The sequence below is a fragment of the Tupaia chinensis genome, unplaced genomic scaffold, assembly GCF_000334495.1.
Source record: "Tupaia chinensis unplaced genomic scaffold, TupChi_1.0 Scaffold000622_1, whole genome shotgun sequence".
Lineage (NCBI taxonomy): Eukaryota > Metazoa > Chordata > Mammalia > Scandentia > Tupaiidae > Tupaia > Tupaia belangeri.
In genome coordinates, this window is record NW_006160142.1 from 5,597,137 (window position 1) to 5,617,663 (window position 20,527).

Below are 20,527 nucleotides of genomic sequence, written 5' to 3' on the forward strand. Positions count from 1 at the left end.
CAGGGCAGGGCCTGTGCCTTCCTCGCCGTGGGCCAGCTCCAAGCCCCCACCCCGGCCCTCAGCGGCCCGGCGCGAGGCTGCCCACCGGAAACACGAGGCTGGGTTCCAAGCTATTGTCCTGCTCGCCTGTGGTCGCGCGCTCCCTGTGGCTGCCCTCCCGACCGTAGTCGTGGCCTCCACGCCTAGTAACCTGAGCCTTCAGGACACAGGAGTGTATGGAAAAGCCTACCTACCTTGTATCCAGCTCCCTTGTCCCTTGTAGATTTTTTACTCTGCCCTTGTAAGCCCCCATCTTTAAGGAATTGCCCTGGCCGCTCTCATCAAAGAAGGGACTAGTTACTCATTCAACAAATACTAATTGAACTATTCTTTTGTGTATCGGAGGCTTCTTTAAGCACTTGAGATGGGTTGTTTTAGAGCAGCGGATTGCTGCAGTCCTGAACGTACAGCCAAGGGATACGGACTAGTGAATTACAAGACTTAGTTGCTAGTTAAGTGCGGGATGCCTTGGGAACTCTTGAGGGTGTCAGGTCGTTTTCAATAAGTGATACTTAAGCTGTATGGATTGAGTGCAAAGTTGAGTTGAAAACACCAGAGGAGAATGTATTTATATTTCAGCTGAGAGAACAGTTCTGAGGCTACAAGCATGTATCATGTATTCTAGGAATTCCAGAAAGTTCAAAACGGCTAAAGATTGCAGAAGGGAGTGTAGAAATGAGACAGAAATGCTAGGGAATTTTGAGCTTTATCGGAAAGACGGAAACTTGAGATAAGAATTTAAGCATAGGAGTGGCATGATATAGTTTACATTTTTGAAGAGTCACGCAGGCTTTGTGTGGAGAATGGATTGGAACCGATTAGACTGGAAATTGCAGGATCCCTTAAAATGTGACAGAATGATGGCTTGGATAGCAGTTGAAATAATTTGAGGGCTATTTCAGCAGAATGGCTTGTATGCTAGTTGATTGAATGTGAACAGTGAGAGGGAAGAGAGGGTGAGGCCAGACTTCAGGCTTGGAAAGTTGGAGTGAATTCCTTCACTGAGATAGGGAACAAACAGAGACAGTTGTGGAGGCAGGATGCCTATGGGACAGGTAAATGTCAAGGTATGTATGAATCAGGAGGGTGATCAAAATTGGGGTGTGGGTTAGCAAACAAGTGAGCAGGAGTGAAAGATATACACCAGGGGAAAAGAACAGAGCCCTTGTCAGACCTATGAAGAATGACACTTTTAAGGATAGACAGAGACAGGGGAGATAAACCACAAAAAATATTCACAAGAAGCAATCAGAGGTGTAGGAGTTCTAGGAAAATGGTCATTACTAAAATCAGAGTGTTTCAAATGGCCGAAGTGATCAATCTTACCAAAAATGGTTGACAGGAAAAATGAAATGAAATCTGAGAAGGGATTAGTGGATAAAGGATTTAATAATAAAGCAGGTAAAAACAGTTTCAGTGTTAGAAATCTGACTACCGTGATAAAGGACAAATGGGAAGTTTGTAAAAGCAGGAAATGTGAACTACCTTTTTAAAACATATGGGAGGAAACAAGGAAGAGATAAGGAGGTGCCTGAAATAAAAGAGGGATTTGGGGATCAGCAGATGGCGCAGCAGTTAAGTCAATAGACTCCTACATTGTCAACCACTGTTTAAGTCCTGGACCCAGTGACTTGAAACTTGCCAAATGTGTGTGCATGCATGCCCCAAATTCCAAGAGAATAGAGGAGAAGGGACTGTGGTATGGCCATGCCCCCTGGGAGGGAGATTCCCCAATTACCCTCTCACTGTGTCTATCTCTTCTCCCCACCTTCCACCCCAATAGAGCACTATGCCCTAAGGAAAAAACTTAAAATAAAAAAAAGAAATTTTTATTTTTTTATTTTTCATTTTTATCCATCATTATTATTGTTGTTGTTATTTTAATTCATCAGAGAGAGACAGAGAGAGAGAGGGAAAGTGAGAAAGCGAACTTCCAGTCTGGGACTTTAACCGTGGTCACCCACATGGGAATCCAGTGCCTTAACCACCATACCACCTGCTGGTGCCAAAGAGGGATTTTTAAAAGATATATATATTTATTTATTTATTTTGGAGAGGTTTACGCTATAGGGCGTACGCTCGCCAGACAGAGACAGAGAGGCAGAAAGCAAGAAATCACCCCCCAGAGGGGATGGCCACACCACAATCCCTTCTCCTCCATTCTCCTCTCGGGATCTTGGGCACGCACGCACACGCGCCCGGCGTGAGTTTTAAGCCACCGGGTCCAGGATGTGAACCGCGGTCGACTACGTGGGAGTCCAGCGATATAGCCATTACGCTAACTGCTGGTCCCAGTAAGATATATTTAAACATGTTTAAATACAGGTGAGATGAAGCCAATGGAGACAGATTGAAGATACCTTGGTGAGGGGAACCAGCAGTTAGCATAATGGCTATGTCACTGGATTCCCACGTAGTCGACTGCGGTTCGTGTCCTGGACCCGGTGGCTTAAAACTCACGCCGGGCGCGTGTGCGTGCGTGCCCAAGATCCCGAGAGGAGAATGGAGGAGAAGGGATTGCAGCGTGACCATCCCCCCTGGGGGGTGATTTCTCGCTTTCTGTCTCTATGTCTCTCTCTGTCTGACTGGCGAGCGCACGCGCCCTACAGTGAAAATCTCTCCAAAAAAAAAAAAAAAGATACCTTGGTGAGGATGACAAAGAGTAGGAGAGAATGTGAGTCACTGGCCCTTATGAGTAACCCAGACTGTGCTTCCATTGTCAGGGGAGGAAAGCAGGGAAGGAGGTGCAAGTACAACTTTGCAGATTTGTAGATTTGATATGGAAGCTGGAGAAGTTCTGATGGTTATTTTTCTATGAAACAGGAGAATGAGAATTATGGGGGAGGGACCAGCAGTTGGCATAATGGCTATATAGAGGGACTTCCATGTAGTCGATCGCAGTTCGAGTCCCGGACCCGGTGGCTTAAACCCATGCCGGGGGCCTGTGTGTGCGTGTCCAAGATCCTGAGAGGAGAATGGAGGAGAAGGGATTGCAGTGTGGCCATCCCCCCTGGGGGGTGATTTCTCGCTTTCTGTCTCTCTGTCTCTCTCTTTCTGGTGAGCACACACATCCTATAGCAAAAACCTCTCCAAAAAAAATTATGGGAGAAGTGGTGGGTAGATCTGAGGAGATTGGAGAAGGCTTAGAGTAATCCCCAAATTCATAGAACTGATTAGAGAAATATTAGTGTTACTTGGCAATTAAGGCTGGAAACATGACACGTCTTTTACTTTCTAGCTATAACGTATCTTGTTTTCTCCAGTAAAGTTTGGCAGCCCAGGATTGTATGGCCTACAGGTTGGTATAGTAATAAGAACAGGAGAACATTACTTATGTTGGTGGTAGTGACAGTAGTGGTGTTAGTTACTGTTTATTTAGCACTTCTTCCTGCCAGTGTTTTAGTTATGTCACTGAATTCTCTAGATAGAGATAACTGAGAATATTTGAAAGAAAGTGGTTAAAGTATAAATTGGTTGAAGTCTTAAGTCTTTTCATATTAGAGGGAAAAAAAGAGTGGAAAAGTCAAGGGACTTAGATCCAAATGAGTTACAAGGACAATATGAAAGAATTAGCCTGGGACCAACAGGTGGCTAAGGTGCTAGATTCCCACATGGCCAACTGTGGTTCAAGTCCTAGACCCAGTGACTTGAAAATCACAACAGGCTCATGTGTGTGCCTGCCCAAAATCCCAAAAGGACAATGGAGAAGAAGGGATTTGGGTGTGGTTATCGTTCCTGGGGAGCAGGGCTGGGGAGGGTTGATTTCTCATTTTCCTTATCACTGTCTCTCTAGCGACCACACGTGCCCCAGGGCAAAAACCTGAAAAAGAATCAGCCTGAGCATTAGATCTAGAACAAGCAGTTCCAGGTGATGTCAGGCTCTCTGGAAGTGGACAACTGAACTGGAAAAGTTGAAATACGATAATTGGAACAGAAAAGATGAAGTATTTTCCTGGTATTTTACATGAAGTTTTATGGGAAATGATACCAAAACACCTCCAGGTAAGAAAATTACGAGAACTTAAATTCCTTTGGGGATTCTACTCTGTACATCATAGAGACTAACCTAAAGTCTGGGGATGATTTTCTCCTCTCAGCCTAACTCCTAAGCATTTTTATCTCTTGAAAGTTGGGATTCTGGCAAAGGGTAACAGCCCATTATCCTTTTAGCCAAAATCTGAGAGAGACATTGACTTTTTATCATACTGCTCAAGGAAGCAGACTACAATAGCTTTTCTTGGAAAATTCAGATAATGCAATGGCCCCTGAAGGAAAATATTCTGAAGAAAGGTTCTACCCCAAGCTGGAGGAACTGCAGGGATAGTTATCAGTCAAATATTTATGTCTTTCATGTATTTATTGGCCCACTACTTGATAACCCATTTACTAGCAGATTGTTAGTGTTATGCCTTCCCTTGCCTTAGTTTTCTCTGTATGTAAGATGTACTTGGGAGCTAGGGCTATATTGGCAAGTAGATGAATCACTGTTGCCAGAAACATAATCTTTAGAAGTATTTAAATTATATTAGATTGAATCATTCTTTTTTAAAAAGAATTATTTGTTTAATTTTATTTATTATTATATTTTAAAGAATTATTTAATTTTTGGTTTTTTTGGAGAGGTTTTTGCTATAAGGTGCATGCGTTCTTCAGAAAGACAGTGAGAGACAGAAAGCGAGAAATCGCCCCAGGGGAGATGGCCATACCACAATCCCTTCTCCTCCACTCTACTCTTGGGATCTTGGGCATGGATGCACATAAGCCCAGTGTGAGTTTAAGCAACCGGGACCAGGACTCAAACTGCAGTAGACTACATGGGAGTCCAGCAAAGTAGCCATTACGCCATCTGCTGGCCCATAATTATTTAATTTTATTTTTTTATTCACTCATTTTAATTTTTTTTTAGAGGTTTTCGCTATAGAGTGCGTGCGCTCGCCAGACAGACAGACAGACAGAGACATAGAGACAGAAAGCAAGAAATCACCCCCCCAGAGGGGATGGTCACGCTGCAATCCCTTGTCCTCCATTCTCCTCTCAGGATCTTGGGCACGCACGCACACATGCCCGGTGTGAGTTTTAAGCCACCAGGTCCGTGACACGAACCACAGTTGACTACATGGGAGTCCAGTGACATAGCCATTACACTAAACTGCTGGTCCCAATAACACTTTTAAGCAGAAATAACTGTCCTAAAGAGAGTGAGAGAAAGTGAGAAACCAAGCCACGACGCAAACCATGGTTAGCCATGTGGGAATGTCCAGTGCCTGAACCACCACGCCACCTGCTGGTCTCAATTTATTATTTTTAATTTGACTAGAGAGAAACAGAGAGGGAGAGAGAAAGTGAGAAAGCAAGCCACTATGGTCTGGGACTTGAACTGAGGTCAGCCTTGTGGGAGTCCAGTGCTCCAACTACCATTCCACCAGCTGGCCTTAACTGTTAGAGTTTTTTTTCTTTTTTAAGAGATTTCCTTATAGGGCACATATGCTCACTAGAGAGTCAGAGAAAGAAAGACAGAAAGTGAGAAATCACCACCCTCCCCAAGGCAGGTAGCCATTGCAAAATCCCTTCTTCATTCTCCTCTCCAGATTTTGGACACAAGCACAGGCACTGGGTGTGTTTCAAGCCTCTGTGTCTGGGACTCAAATCATAGTCAGTTATATGGGAGTCCAGCGATATAACCATTACACTGTGTTCTGATCTCAACTGATAGACTCTTACGGAATGAACTTCTAACTCTAAAATATTAGACATCACTGAGAACAAAAGGGAGCAATTGTGGATGATTAAGAGCTTTTTCTTAGGGGCTAGCAGGTCACATGTGGTTAAGGTGCTAGACTCCAACATGGCTGACTGTCATTTGAGTCCTGGACCTGGCAGCTTGCTTTCTCACTTTCCCTCTCTCTCTCTCTGGTCAAATAAAAAAATAATAAATAAAATAAAATGAACATAATTCTTTAAAAAAAAAAAAGCTTTTTCTTAGAGTCCTTATCAAATCACATAGGTGATTAGGGATACTCATCCACTAGGCTATATTTATTTAGTGATTAAAAAATAATTTATTATTTGTTATATTTAAAATACCTAATTGATGGGACCAGCAGTTAGCGTAATGGCTATGTCGCTGGACTCCCACGTAGTTGAACGCAGTTCAAGTCCTGGACCCAGCGGCTTAAACTCACACTGGGCGCATGTGCATGCGTGCCCAAGATCCCAAGAGGAGAATGGAGGGGAAGGGATTGCAGTGTGGCCATCCCCACTGGGGAGTGATTTCTCGCTTTCTATCTCTCTGTCTCTGTCTTTCTGGCGAGTGCACGCTCCCTATAGCAAAAAACCTCTCCAAAAAATAAAATAAAATAAAAATACCTATTTGAAACTTAAATGCAAAAAAGAGTTTTTCAGCACTACTGAAGCTTTTTGTGTTCCTTTTTGCCAAGTTATGAATAATGTAGGAGGTGACAGCTTTCCTCATAATTCAATATAGTAAAGAGATGTATTGTATTTTTAATGATAGTTGAAAAAATTAACAATAGAGTCAGTGGAGAGATAATAACTAATACACAAAGAGAATGTACCCTCTAAAAATTTCCACCTACTCCCAGTTTTTTACAGGTATAAATAGAACAGGCCTTGCTCACAGGCAAAGAATGAGATTGTCTGCATGAATAATTGGAATAGCCAGCAAGGCACTCACACTTGATCGCATCTCATACTTAAAATGCTACCATTTGCAATCTGTTTTTTTTTTTTTTTGTATTAATCTGGACATTTACAGACTCATAAGAGGAGTAATAAATCAAATCTCTAATTCTCCAGAGTGAATTATATATTAATTAATTCAGTAAACATTTGAGTGCCAACTTTGAGATCATAAGTTGAATGACACGGTACTTGTCCTAGTTCACTGTCTAGTGGACTGACTGATACATAAACAGATAAATTAAAATTGTAACAAATGTCAGCTCAGATCTCCCTACATCTTAAAATTTGAAGATAAAAAGAAGTCAAACTGGAAAATTTAGTGCCTCATTCAGTAGTACTATCAGTTTTGAAGACTAGGGGCTTACTTTTTTTTTTTTTTAATTACCAGAGGGCACAAGTACTCATCAGAGAGAGACAAAGAAGAGAGAAAGAGGGAGAAACTACCCCCCCACCGGACATAGTCATTCTTTTGTCCTCCATTTCTTTTGGGATTTGGAGCACATAGGCACCCGTTTCCAGCACATTTTTCAAGGTGCTGGGGTGGATCCCAAATACTGTCAGCCTTGTGGGATCAGCTCCCTTAACCATTAGACTATGGGGCTGGCTACCGGGCTAATTTATTTTAAGATTTTTTTTTTCCACTAGGTACGGGTGCTCACTGAAGAGAGACAGAGAAAGAAAAAGTGAGAAAGCACCCCCTGCAGGGACGGCTACACTGCAATTCCTTATCCTCCAGTTTCCTCTTGGGATTTTTGGAATGCACCCACACACTCCTGGCATGTTTTTGAGACTTGAACTGCACAATCAGTCATGTGGTATCAGAGGTCTAAATCACCTGTTGGCCCAGGGCTTACATTTTTATGGTCATTCCCAGCTGTAAGCTTTGGCTTCTGCTAAACTACTACTGTCAGGTGACTGTCTTAGTATTAGGCTTCTCTTGTTCCTTTTCTGATACTGCTTCAACCCTAACATGAAACCTGACTATTTCTCTTAACTTCCACAATTTCTATACAGAATCCATGTATGAGACGTGTGTGTGTGTGTGTGTGTGTATGTGTGTGTGTGAAAGAGAGATGAAAGAGAGAGAATCTATGTGAATGTAAATAGTTCCAGAGAGACAGGGCATTTATTGATAGATGCTAGAAATACAAACAACTTAAATTTTAAATAAAATATTTCTATTCCTAAAAGATCCATTTCAGGGGCCAGCAGGTGGGGTGGTGGTTAAGGCACTTTACTCCCACATGGCTGACCATGGTTTGAGTCCTGGAACCGTGACTTGCTTTCTCTCTCTCTCCCCATCTGTCTCTCTCTGGTGAGCATCATACCCTGTAGCAAAGTAAATAATAATAATAATGATAAATAAAATTAAATAAATAATTTTTAAAAAAGGATCCATTTCTGCCTGGCTCCTGTTCTGTGGAGCTCACTAACTTGTGGGGTAGGCAGATGTTAAACAACATGTGACAGATATTTATTAAATTATTGGAAAAGTCGTGACATGGTTTTCTATACAAAACCGCATCATGGGGACCAGCAGTTACCGTAATGGCTATGTCTCTGGACTCCCATGTAGTCGACCGTGGTTCGAGTCCCGGACCCGGTGGCTTAAATTCACGCCGAGCATGAGTGCGTGCGTGCCTAAGATCCCAAGAGGAGAATGGAGGAGAAGGGATTGTGGCATGGCCATCCCCTCTCGGGGGTGATTTCTCGCTTTCTATCTCTCTGTCTCTCTCTGTCTGGCTGGCAAGTGCACACGCCCTATAGCAAAAACCTCTCAAAAAAAAAAAAAAGACTGCATCATGATTTCCAACAACCCAATAGTTATGATGTGTTAAATTCTTTAATAGGATAAAGTTCACTTTAACTATGTAGATAAGGGGAACCTGGCCTGGATTGAAAGGCCTAGAAAGGTTTATTTTAGGAAATAACATCTGATGAATGCTATGGGGGAAAGGATGATTAGAAATGATTCAGCTAGGGAAACAGTGTAAATGGAGGCTTAAGGTAGAGGAACTTGACTTGTATGAGAGGCTCAGAAAAGACCATTGTGCTTAGAGAGATTATGAATGGTAGATAAAGGGATCAGCAGATGGCGTGATAGTTATGTTCCTGGACTCCCCTGTGGTCGACTGGGTTCAAGTCCTAGACCTGGTGACTTAAAACTCACACCAGGCACGTGTGCATTCTTGCCCAAGATCCAGACGGTAGAATGAAGGAGAAAGGATTGTGGCATGCCCATTCCCTCTGGAGGGTAAGGTCTCTCTTTCTGTCTCTCTGTCTCTCCATTGAGCACACATTCCCTGTAACCAAAAATCTCTTTTGAAAAAAAAAATGGTGGGTAAGTGTGAGGAAGTAAATAGAATTAATCATTAAATGCTCTGTCTCTCTAGAACTATTTACATTTACATACATTCTCTCTCTTTCACACACACACACACACACAAACACACACACACACACATATTGTAAGTGGTTTCTGTATGGAAAGACCTAGTACATTAGGTTAAGAATTTTGGATTTTATCCTAAAAGCCATTTCAGATAAATGAATATATCAATAGTAGTATAGGCAGGAGCCAAATACTTGAGATTACTTTTGGGTCTTAAATTCTTCAAGTCAAGCAGTTAGGTATATCTTAGGCAGAGGCATCAGAATGTGGAAAGTCCTAGAGGTTTCAGTAGGTCCTGTTAAAACAGGAAGCATTAAATATAGTATGGCAGGAGCACAGAAAGTATGGATAATGGCAAGAGATGAGAAGTAAGCGAGGTCAGATTATGGATGGTGTATGTCCTCCTATATGCTGTAAGCTTTGAGGTGGAGGTGTTACATGAGCATCCTTGTAGTTTAGAAAGATAATTCTGGGCAGTGGCATCACCACCACCACCACAACCACCACCACCACAAAAGGATGTAGCACACTGAAGTGGCAAACAGTGATGAACAGCTGTAGAGGTAAATGATGAAGGCTAAAAAACCATGCCTTGGGGCCAGCTGGTGGTATAGTAGTTAAGGCAGCAGGTCATCTCACATGGCAGACTGCACCATATGAGTCCCCAATCCAACAGCTTAAAGAACATACCAGGTATGTGTGCTTGTGTGCCCAAAATACAGAGGGGAGAATAGAGGAGAAGGGATGTGGTATGGTCATTCTCCCTGTTAGGTGCTTTCTCACTTTCCCTCTCTCCTTCTCTCTCTCTGTAGCAAACACATATGCCCTATAAGAAATTGAAAAATAAAAAAAAAATTTAAAAAAAAGGGGGACCAGCAGTTAGTGTAATGGCTATGTCGCTGGACTCCCATGTAGTCAACTGTGGTTCGAGTCCCGGACCCAGAGGCTTAAACTCACGCCGGGCGCTTGTGCGTGCATGCCCAAGATCCAGAGAGGAGAATGGAGGAGAAGGGATTGTGGCGTGACCATCCCCCCTGGGGGGTGATTTCTCTCTTTCTGTCTCTCTGTTTCTCTGTATCTTTCTGGCAAGCACATGCACCCTAGAACAAAACAAAACAAAACAAAAAACTCTCCAAAAAAACCCCAACCAAACAAACAAAAAAAAAGCCTTGGTAGTAGGCTAGTTTAAACTAGACACCAGAACTGGGTAAGGTGACTTACAGACCAATCTTATTTAAACACAGATGTAACCTTAACAAAAATTCTAGCAAATTGAATCTAGAAGTATATATACTTAAAAAATAATAATAATAAAAGAATTGAGGCTATGCAGAGTTCATTCCAGGAACACAGGACTAGTTCATTGTTAGAAAATCTACCAATAGGGACCAGCAGATAGTGTAATCGTTATGTCACTGGACTCCCACATGGCCAAATGTGGTTCAAGTCCCGGACCTGGAGGCTTGAAACTCACGCTGGGTATGTACACGCATGCCCAAAATCCTGAGAGGAGAATGGAAGAGAAGAAATTGCTGCATAACCATCCCCCTGGTTGATTTCTCTCTTTCTCTCTCTGTCTCTGCAAGTACATGTACCCTATAGTAAAAATTTCTCTAATTAAAAAAATAAAGAAAATCTACCAATAAAATCTGCCATATTAATTTTAAAAATCCTACATCTTGACAAATGTTACAGAATAAATCCAGAAAAAGCATTGACTCATTCATGATAAAAATTCTTACCAAGGGACCAGCAGTTGGCATAATGGCTATGTCGATGGACTCCCATGTAGTCGACCATGGTTCAAGTCCCGGACTCAGCGGCTTAAACTCACACCAGGCACATGTGTGTGCGTGCCCAAGATCCCGAGAGGAGAATGGAGGAGAAGGGATTGCAGCATGGCCATATTCCCTGGGGGATGATTTCTCGCTTTCTGTCTCTCTGTATCTCTCTATCTTTCTGGTGAGCGCACATGCCCTATAGCAGAAACCTCTCAAAAACAAACAAACAAACAAACAAAAATTTACCAAATTAGATAATAAAAGGGAATTTCTTTAAACCAGGTAAAATGTCTATCAATTTCTATACTTACCAGTGAAACTTTGGAAGCCAACCAATTAAAGTAATTGTTAAGGCTCTGGACTCACACGTGGTTGACTGCAGTTCAAGTCCCAGGCCCACGGGCTTAAAACTCATGAAGGGAGTGTGTGTATGCATGCCTAAACCTTAGGGGAGAATGGAGGAAAAGGGATTGCTGTGTGTCCATCCCCTGGGGGCATGATTTTTCTCACTTTCTCTCTCACTGCCCCTCCAGCGAGTACACACGCCTTATAGCAAAAATCTCTCTAAAAAGATAAAAATTAAAAATAAAGTCAAGAACAAAGGGCCAGACAGTGGTGCAGTGGTAACACAATGCTCGTGACCTACAGGAGAGGGTTCCAGGTTCACTCTCCATGTTCTAGGTGCATGCATACCCATAATCCAGCCTGGCTGAGATTGGGTAGAGGTGGATTATGGTATGCAGACCCTGTTGGGTGTCTCTCTCTCTCTCTCTCAGAAAAAATAAATAAAGGGACCAGCAGTTAGCATAATGGCTATGTCGCTGGACTCCCACATAGTTGACCGCAGTTCACGTCTCATACCCGATGACTTAAACTCACGCCGGGCGCGTGTGCGTGCGTCCCCAAGATCCCGAGAGGAAAATGGAGAAGGGATTGTGGCGTGGCCATCCCCCCGGGGGGGTGATTTCTTGCTTTCTGTCTCTCTTTCTCTCTCTGGCAAGCACACGTGCCCTATAGCAAAAACCTCTCCCAAGAAGGGGGGGGGGAGAAATAAATAATTTTTAAAAGTCAAGAATGGGTCAGCCCATGGCATGGCAGTTAAAGTGGCAGGATTCCACATGACCAACTCACAGTTCAAGTCCCAAAACCTGTAGCTTGAGAAATATTCTGGGTATGTGTGTGTGTGCACCCAAAATCTTAAAAGGAGGGAGAAATAGAGGAAAAGGGATTAAGGTATGACCAGTCCCCCTGAGAGGTACTTTCTTACTTTCCCTCTCTCTCTGTCTTTCTCTAGCCAGCATTTGTGCCCTCTGGCAAATTAAAAAAAAAAAAAGTCAGGGTTCTAGTATTTATCAATAAATTGGGTTGGGTTATACAGCATTAATAAGTAATCTCAAAATCCTAGTGGTTTAAGATTTGCTATTCCTGGGGCCGGCAAGTGGCATGGTGGTTGAGGTGCTGGACTCCCACGTGGATGACCATAGTTCAAATCCTGTGTTCAAATCTGGTGACTTGCTTTCTCACGTTCGTTCTCTCTCTCTATCTCTCTCTCTCTGGTCAAATGAGTAAATAAGTAAATAAAATTTAAAAAGTAATTGTTAGAAAAAAAGATTTTCTATTCCTGGGGCCAGCCGATGACATGATGGTTAAGGCGCTGAACTCCCACTTTGCTGACCACTGTTTGGGTCCCAGACCCAGTGGCTTGAAGATCATGTGGGGCATGTATGTGTACGTGCCCAAAATACCAAGAGGAAAATGGAGGAAAAGGGATTGCAGTGTGGTCATCTCCCCTGGGAAGTGGTTTCTCATATTCCCTCTCTCTGCCTCTTTCCAACAAGTGCGTGTGCCCTATGGCAAAAAAACTTTTAAAATAGATTTACTAATCCTTTATACTATATTCTATCTCAAGTAAAGAGGGAACCCTGCTCCATGTTATCCTCAATCCAGGACTCAGACTGATGGCTATCTGGATAATGCTATAAAAAATGTATCTGTGTAATCACCAAAACACATCTACTTAAATAATCCTAGCAGTACTAAAACAGAAAATCAACTAAGTGCCTACCAGCAGTATAATAGGTCCATTGTGATGTATTTGCACAATAAAATGCTACATAACAATGAGAAGGGAAAATGGACAAATTCATACCACAATATAGATGAATCTCAAAAGCATAATATTGGAGCAGAAGTAGCCAGACACAAGAGAGCATTTTCTGTATGATTCCATTTTTTTTTTTTGAGAAGTTTTCGCTATAGGGCATGTGCACTCGCCAGACAGACAGAGAGAGACATAGAGACAGAAAGCGAGAAATCACCCCCCAGGGGGGATGGTCACGCCACAATTCCTTCTCCTCCATTCTCCTCTCGGGATCTTGGGCACGCACGCACACGCGCCCAGCGTGAGTTCCAAGCCACCGGGTCTGGGACACAAACCACGGTCGACTACGTGGGAGTCCAGCGACATAGCCATTACGCTAACTGCTGGTTCCCCATTTATGTAAATTTGACAGGTCAAATTAGCTTGTGGTGGGAGAAGTTAGCATAGAGGTTACCTTTAAGGGGAATAAAGGGCAGCTTGAGGGAACCAGCAGTTAGCGTAATGGCTATGTCACCGGATTCCCACGTAGTCGACCGTGGTTCGTGTCCCGGACCCAGTGGCTTAGAACTCACTCCGGGCGCGTGTGCATGTGTGCCCAAGATCCTGAGAGGAGAATGGAGGAGAAGGGATTGCGGCGTGACTATTCCCCCTGGGGGGTGATTTCTCACTTTCTGTCTCTATTTCTCTCTCTGTCTGTCTGGCGAGCGCACGTGCCCTATAGCAAAAACCTCTAAAAAAAAAAAGGCGACTTGAAAGGGGCTTCTGGCATGCTGATTATGTTCTGATACTTCATCTGGGAGTTGATTACGGTGTATAGTAAAAATTCATTGATTTATACACTTAGAATACATACTTTTTATACATACATTATGCTTTCGTGTACGTATATCAGAGTTAAAAGAAGCAGCTCCAGCCTTTTTTTTTTAAAGAGTTATTTATCTTATTTATTATTATTTTTTAATTTAATCAGAAAGAGACAGAGAAGGACAAAGTGAAAAAGCAAACTGCCAGGTTCAGGACTCAAACTACAGTCGGCCATGTGGGAGTCCAGTATCCTAACCATCACTGCCACCCGCCAGAGCTTTTTATTTTTTAGCAAAGAGTAGGCTCCTGAGCCCCATTTAGCAAAGAGAATGAAGTAAGGCCTTCCTTTCCCAGTCTAAAGCCATTTCATTTTGAACCCATGAATGGTCAGTGAGGGACACAAGCATTTGCTAAAGGGAAAATCCTCATTTCCACCTATAGGGAGTGATTGCTGAACTCACCTTTTCACTTGACATTGCTTTGCTTTTTTAATTTTTTAAATTAGTATTTTTATTCTGAAATAATTTCACAGTCACATGTAGTCACAAGAAATATTACAGAGAGATCCCTTATAACCTTTATCCAGTTTACCAAAACTGGAAACATCATATAAACCTATAATCCAATGTCACAGAATCAGGGTATTGGCATTTATACAGTCAAGATATAGAATAGTTCTGTCACCACAAGAACCCTTCCTTTTGCCTTTTATGGCCACATCCACTTACCCAACCCCTCCACTTCCCTAACCTCTGAAATCACTGAGCTGTTTTCTATGTTTTTATGGTTTCAGGAATGTTATCTAAATGGAATCATACAGGTTGCAATCTTTTAGGATTGGCTGTTTTCACTCAGCATAATTCCCTGGAGGTTCATCCAAGTCACAGTGATAAGCATGTACTAAAGGTTATTTCTTTTTTATTGCTGAATAGCCTTCTGTGGTATAGATGTACCACAGTTTGTTTAACCACTATACTGTTGGAGGATGTTAGGGGTGGTTTTTGGATATTCTAAATAAAGTTGCTATGAATGTTCATCTACAGGTTTTCATTTAAACACAAAACCTGGAATTTCTCTGAGTATTTGACCAAGAGTCCAATTGCTGGGTCAAACTGTAGTTACTTGTTTAGTTTTACAAATAAAAAAACCTGCCAAACTCTTTTTTAGAGTAGCTGTATCATTTTGCATTCTCACCAACAAATTTTGTAAGAATAGTCCAATTTCTCTGCTAATATTTGGTGCTGTCACTACTTTTTTTTGGCCATAGGGTACATATGCTTGCTGGAGAGACAGAGAAAGACAGAGGGAAAGTGAAAACTCACCCCCCAGAGGGGAAGCTCCACTTCTTCCTCCTCTCAGGACCTTGAGCATGCATGCACATATACTTGTGTTTCCCAAGTCGAGGGGTCCAGGATTAGAACCAGCCATGTGGGCTCCAGTGGTTGTCACCCCAACCACTGTGCCACTTGAACTGAAGATTTTTTTTCCTAAAGGTTTTATAGTTTTATGTTTTACATTTAAGTCTATGATCCATTTTGAGTATTTTTATCTGAGCTATTTTACATCAGAATTATATTTTTGCCTGTGATTCAGTGTTTTTTTCAGTATTCAAAACTGAATTCCAAGTAATTTAGTTTCAAATAAATCCACTTAAAGGCTACCAATAGTTCTGTTCAAGAATCAATGTTACAATCAGTCTTTACTCTAACATGTAGAGGAAAGACTATCAGGCCAGCAGGTGCCTTTTGGCCCCATCCACTATTATGATCCACTTTGAACCAATACTCTAATTAAAAAAAAAAAACAAAAAAAACTCTCGAGAACAAAAATTAAGTTTTGTAGACAGTTTTATTTATTTATTTATTTGGAGAGGTTTTTGCTATAGGGCACATGCACTCACCAGAAAGACAGAGAGAGACAGAGAGACAGAAAGCGAGAAGTCATTCCCCAGGAAGGATGGCCATGCTGCAATCCCTTCTCCTCCATTCTCCTCTCGGGGTCTTGGGCACGCACACACACGTACCCAGTGTGAGTTTAAGCCACCAGGTCCAGGACTTGAACCGCGGTTGACTACATGGGAGTCCAGCAACATAGCCATTACGCCAACTGCTGGTCCCAACAGTGTCCTAACAGTTTTATTTTTTTTAATTGCTAGAAGTCACATGTGCTTTCTTGGAAGAGGGAGGAAGGGAAAGCACCCCCCAAATGGGGCATAGTCACACTGAAACCCTCTATCCTCCATTTCTCCATTCCATCAGCATATACTTGGTGTGTTTTTCAAGCCTCCAGGACTAGGATTCAAACCGTGCTTGGGCATATACATATACACAAGGTTTAATCACTGCACCACAGGATGAGCCCTGTAGACAGTTCATATGTGAATAGTTAGTAACACAAAGAATACATTTGCCCACTTCTGCTAGAGCATGGCTCTCCTAAAAATGTAGTTTACTTCATTCAGAATACTTAGAACAGTGGATATATCTCTTTTTTTTTCTTTTTTTCTTTTTGCTTTTCAGTATCTAAACCTGCTTGCTAGATTCGAGAAATCCCCTATAATCCTGGTCTTGGTGGAAAGTAGTATGCTCCTACCTCTGACTTCGAAGTCCTAAAGGTGAGATTCACCTTCTTCTCTCTCCCCTGTTAGCCTTGTGACCCAGATTGAGCCACAATATACTTCGAATCTTGAGCAAGTTGTGACAGGATAAAGGGATGATGAATGATACTGGCTCTGTGGTAGCTATGGTGGCAGCAGCCTGGCTTCTTGGCTGTTTATCCTGAGCAGTGAGTGGCCTCCTACAGTGGCTACTATGTCAATTAGCTGAGGTGGCATATGTTGGTGGTGACAACAGCATCTTCACCAGATTGTTTCTGCCACCCCCACTCCGTTCGTTCCAGCTCATTATCTGAGAATGTTTCTCTTTTTTGTGAGTTACCTGAGACTGTCACACAAATTCATTCTCCATTTATATTAGTTAGAGTTTGTTATTGATAATCAAGATTGTTGACATATTGGGCCAGCCCCATGGTCTTGTGGTTGAGGGAGCTGGATCCCACATTGCCACCATGTGGTTTGAATCCTGACCTCAGCGGCTTGAAAAACACATTAGGTGTATGTGCAAGCATGTCCCAAATCCCAAAAGATACAAAAATGGAGGAAAAGGAATTGCGGCATAACTATGCCTCGTTAGAGGGTTCTCTCTCTCTCTCTCTCTCTCTCTCTCTTTGTTTCTCTGACAAGTTCATGTACCCTCTGGCAATTAAAAAGAATGAAAACTTGTTGACATTTCAAGAACCTTCCTAAAAGCAAATCTATTTAAAATAGTGGTTCAGAGAGCTCCTAAAATTTCTGGTTCCATAGATCTGGGATAGAGGTCTGATCATTTGTATTGTTTTTATTAATTTATTTTTTAAGCTTAAGTTTTACTTATTTCTTTCATGAGGAAGAAGAGACTAAGAAAGACACACTCCTTTAACCGAATCTCAAGTTGTAAACCACAGCCAGCCTTTTCAGTCAGTCAGGATCACAGGTGCACATGCTCAGCAACCAGAGACCCTAACCTACAATCTTTCATATAGATCTGACACTGTTTGAGCATGTTACTGCTGTGCCTCCAAGCCTGCCTGTGAAATTATATTTCTTTTTCTTTTTTTTTTGAGAGATTTTTGCTATAGGGCACGTGTGCTCACCAGAGAGACAGAGAGAGACATAGAGACAGCAAGAAATCACCCCTCCCCCCCAGGGAGATGGCCACACCATAAACCATTCGCCTCCATTCTCCTCTTGGGATTTTACGCTGCTGAGTCTGAGACTCGAACCACAGTCAACTACATGGGAGTTCAGCGATATAGCCGTTATGCCATCTGCTGGCCCCGTGCAATTACATTTTTAATGAGGTGCCAGTTAATGCTATTGCTGTTAGTCATTGGGCCCACTGGATCTTCATCAGGGATAGTATAGTTCTTTGGTTTCCTTTTGAACAATTGCTGAGTAGTGTTCCACTATAAGAATATACCACAGTTTGTTTAACCATTCATCTATTAATAGACAATTCAGTTATTTCTATTGCAAATCAAGCCACTGTGAATATTCAGGTAAATATAAATGTCTTTATATAGATATATTTTGCTTCCTTTCCTCTTAGTCAAATATATTAGAATGTCTGGACTATATGATAGGTGTGTGTATATATATATATATATATATATATATAACTTTTTAAGACACTGGAAGCTCTTTCCTTTTTCTCTTTTTTAAAAATTTTGCTATAGGGCACATTTGCTCCCTGGAGAGAGAGAAAACAAAGCAAAAATCACACCCTCTCTCCGACCCCCCTCAGAGGGGGTAGCCAGGCCACAATGCCTTCTCCTCTACTCTCCTTTCAGGATTTGGGACATACCAAGCACTTTTTTTCAAGCAGTGAGTTCTGAGACTTGAACTGTGTAGCCAGCCATGAGGGATCCACCTGCCTCAACTACCATGCTACACATTGGCCCATGCAAGCTCTTTTCTAAAGTTGTTAGAATATTTTACATATGAGAATTCTAGTTGCTCTACATCCTTGCCTACACTTAATGCAGTCAGTATTTTTATAGCCTATTTTTAAAACTTGTTTTAAAAAACATTATTTATTTATTTGTTGTGATTCTCAGGCTATCAGGTCCAGAACTTGAACCATGGTCAGCCATGTTGGAGTCCAGCACCTCAACTATCACACCACCTGCTGGCCTCTATTTTTTTTAAAGGAATTATTTAATTTTTCATTATTATTATTATTATTATTTGACCAAAGAGAGAGGGAAAGTGAGAAAGTAAGCCTCCAGGTCCGGAACTCATGGGAGTCCAGCACCCCAACCACCATACCACCTGTCAGTCCCAATTTTTTTTCTTTATTCATGACAAAGCATGTGTACATGCATGTGAAAGAGAGACACCTTGCACAGGGTCTGATCACACCATGATCCCCTCCTTCCAGTTCTCCATCTCATCAAATTTGGACACAAGTATATGTTCCCATTGTGTTTCAGGCTGACCTGACTGGGGATTTGAACTGCAGTTGTCTTGTGGGATCTGGCTTCTAATGAGCAGTTGTTACCGATGTACTACACAATTAGCCCTTATTCAGTCTTTCTAAACTTTATTCTAGAAGGAGGATAGTAGTATCTCATTGTGGGTTTTACTTATTGTTGTTTTGTTTTTAAAGAATTATTTTATTGAACTTTATTTATTTATTTAATTTTTATGTATTTATTTATTTTAATTTGACCAGAGAGGGACAGAGTGAGAGAGAGGTGGGAGAGGGGTGAGAAAGCAAGCTACTAGGTTTGGGACTCAAATCACAGTTGGCCATGTGGGAGTCCAGCACCCTTAACCACCACAGTACCTGCTGACCCCTCATTGTGGTTTTAAATTTCATTTTCTGGGCTGGCAGGTGATGTGTTGGTTGGGGGCGCTGGACTTCCACATGACCGACTGCAGTTCGAGTCCCGGACCTGGCAGCTTGCTTTCTCGCTTTCTCTATCTCTCTCTCTCTCTCTCTCACTCTCACTCTTGTCCCTCTCTGGTCAAATTAGGATGAGTAAATAAATAAATAAAATCGATAAAGTTTAATAAAATAATTCTTTAAAAATAAATAAAAAATAAATTACATTTTCTTAATGACTAATAATGATGAATATCTGTTTGAGTGCTTATTTAATATCCATATGTCTTTCTTGGTGAAATATCTATTAAAGTTTTTGTCTCCTTAGTAAAGATATTTGTTTTCTTATTATACATTTTTGATAATAAAAAAAAATCTATCCTAGGGATAAGTCCTGTGTAATATATATGATTTGTAAATATTTTCTCCCAGTCTGTGTGGACTTTTTTCTTTCTTTTCTTAATAAGGAGTACTTTTTTTTTTTTTACCAAAATTATTAGTAGCCTAATTATCAGTTTTCCCAATAGTCTCCTTTATTTGCTTTATATTCTAATTATTCCTTTCAAAGCACATTTTTTTATTATCAGAGGGCATGTGCACATGTACTTGCATGCAGAAGTACACAAGAAAGAGAGAGAGAGAGACATCACCCTCCAATGGGGTGTAGTCATGCTATATCCCTTCTCTTCCATTTCTTCATCCTGTCAGAATTTGGGGACCCTACACACTATTCCTAGTGTGTTTTTCAAAATGTCAGGGCGGTGACTTGAACTGTAGTCAGCCATGTGGGATCTGGCTCCTTATGCACAGGGCTTAACCACCATACTATGGGATTAGCCTCAGCACATTTCCTTTATAATTTTCTCTACTTCTGTTGTTACTGGCATAACTGCAGAGTCTCATCTACCAATAGCATTGTGTATGATTTGGAAGAATTCTCTATATTACTTTCATTGACTTCATGAAATCTTGTGCCTATTGCAAAAGCTACAACTTCGTCTTTTTTGCATTTGATTGATATTTTTGTATGTTAATCACAATCTCAGGATTTAAACCAATAATGATCTCAATTAGGGGAAACCAGATAAGATAGGATGGGGGAGAAAGGACTAGTGTTTTGTCTAGAAAAACATTTGAGTAGGGATTCATTTTAACCTTTCCTTTTTAATTTACTAGTGGGCACATGTACTCACTGGAGCAAGACAGAGAGAGAAGATGAGAATGCACCTCTAATGGGGCATAGTCACACCACAGTCCCTTTTACTCCACTTTTTCCTCGTGTAGG

General features: G+C 41.6%; 1 long non-coding RNA gene across 1 annotated transcript in view; it reads left to right on the top strand.

Annotated features, from left to right (window-relative positions):
- Positions 1 to 8: 8 nt before the first annotated feature.
- LOC102495233 (uncharacterized) overlaps positions 9 to 20,527 on the top strand; it is a 25,753-nt gene continuing 5,234 nt past the window's right edge. The window contains exons 1-3 of the long non-coding RNA XR_336076.3: positions 9 to 213; positions 3,833 to 4,041; positions 16,339 to 16,433. This is a non-coding gene — a long non-coding RNA (uncharacterized LOC102495233). The remainder of the gene's footprint in view (positions 214 to 3,832; positions 4,042 to 16,338; positions 16,434 to 20,527) is intronic.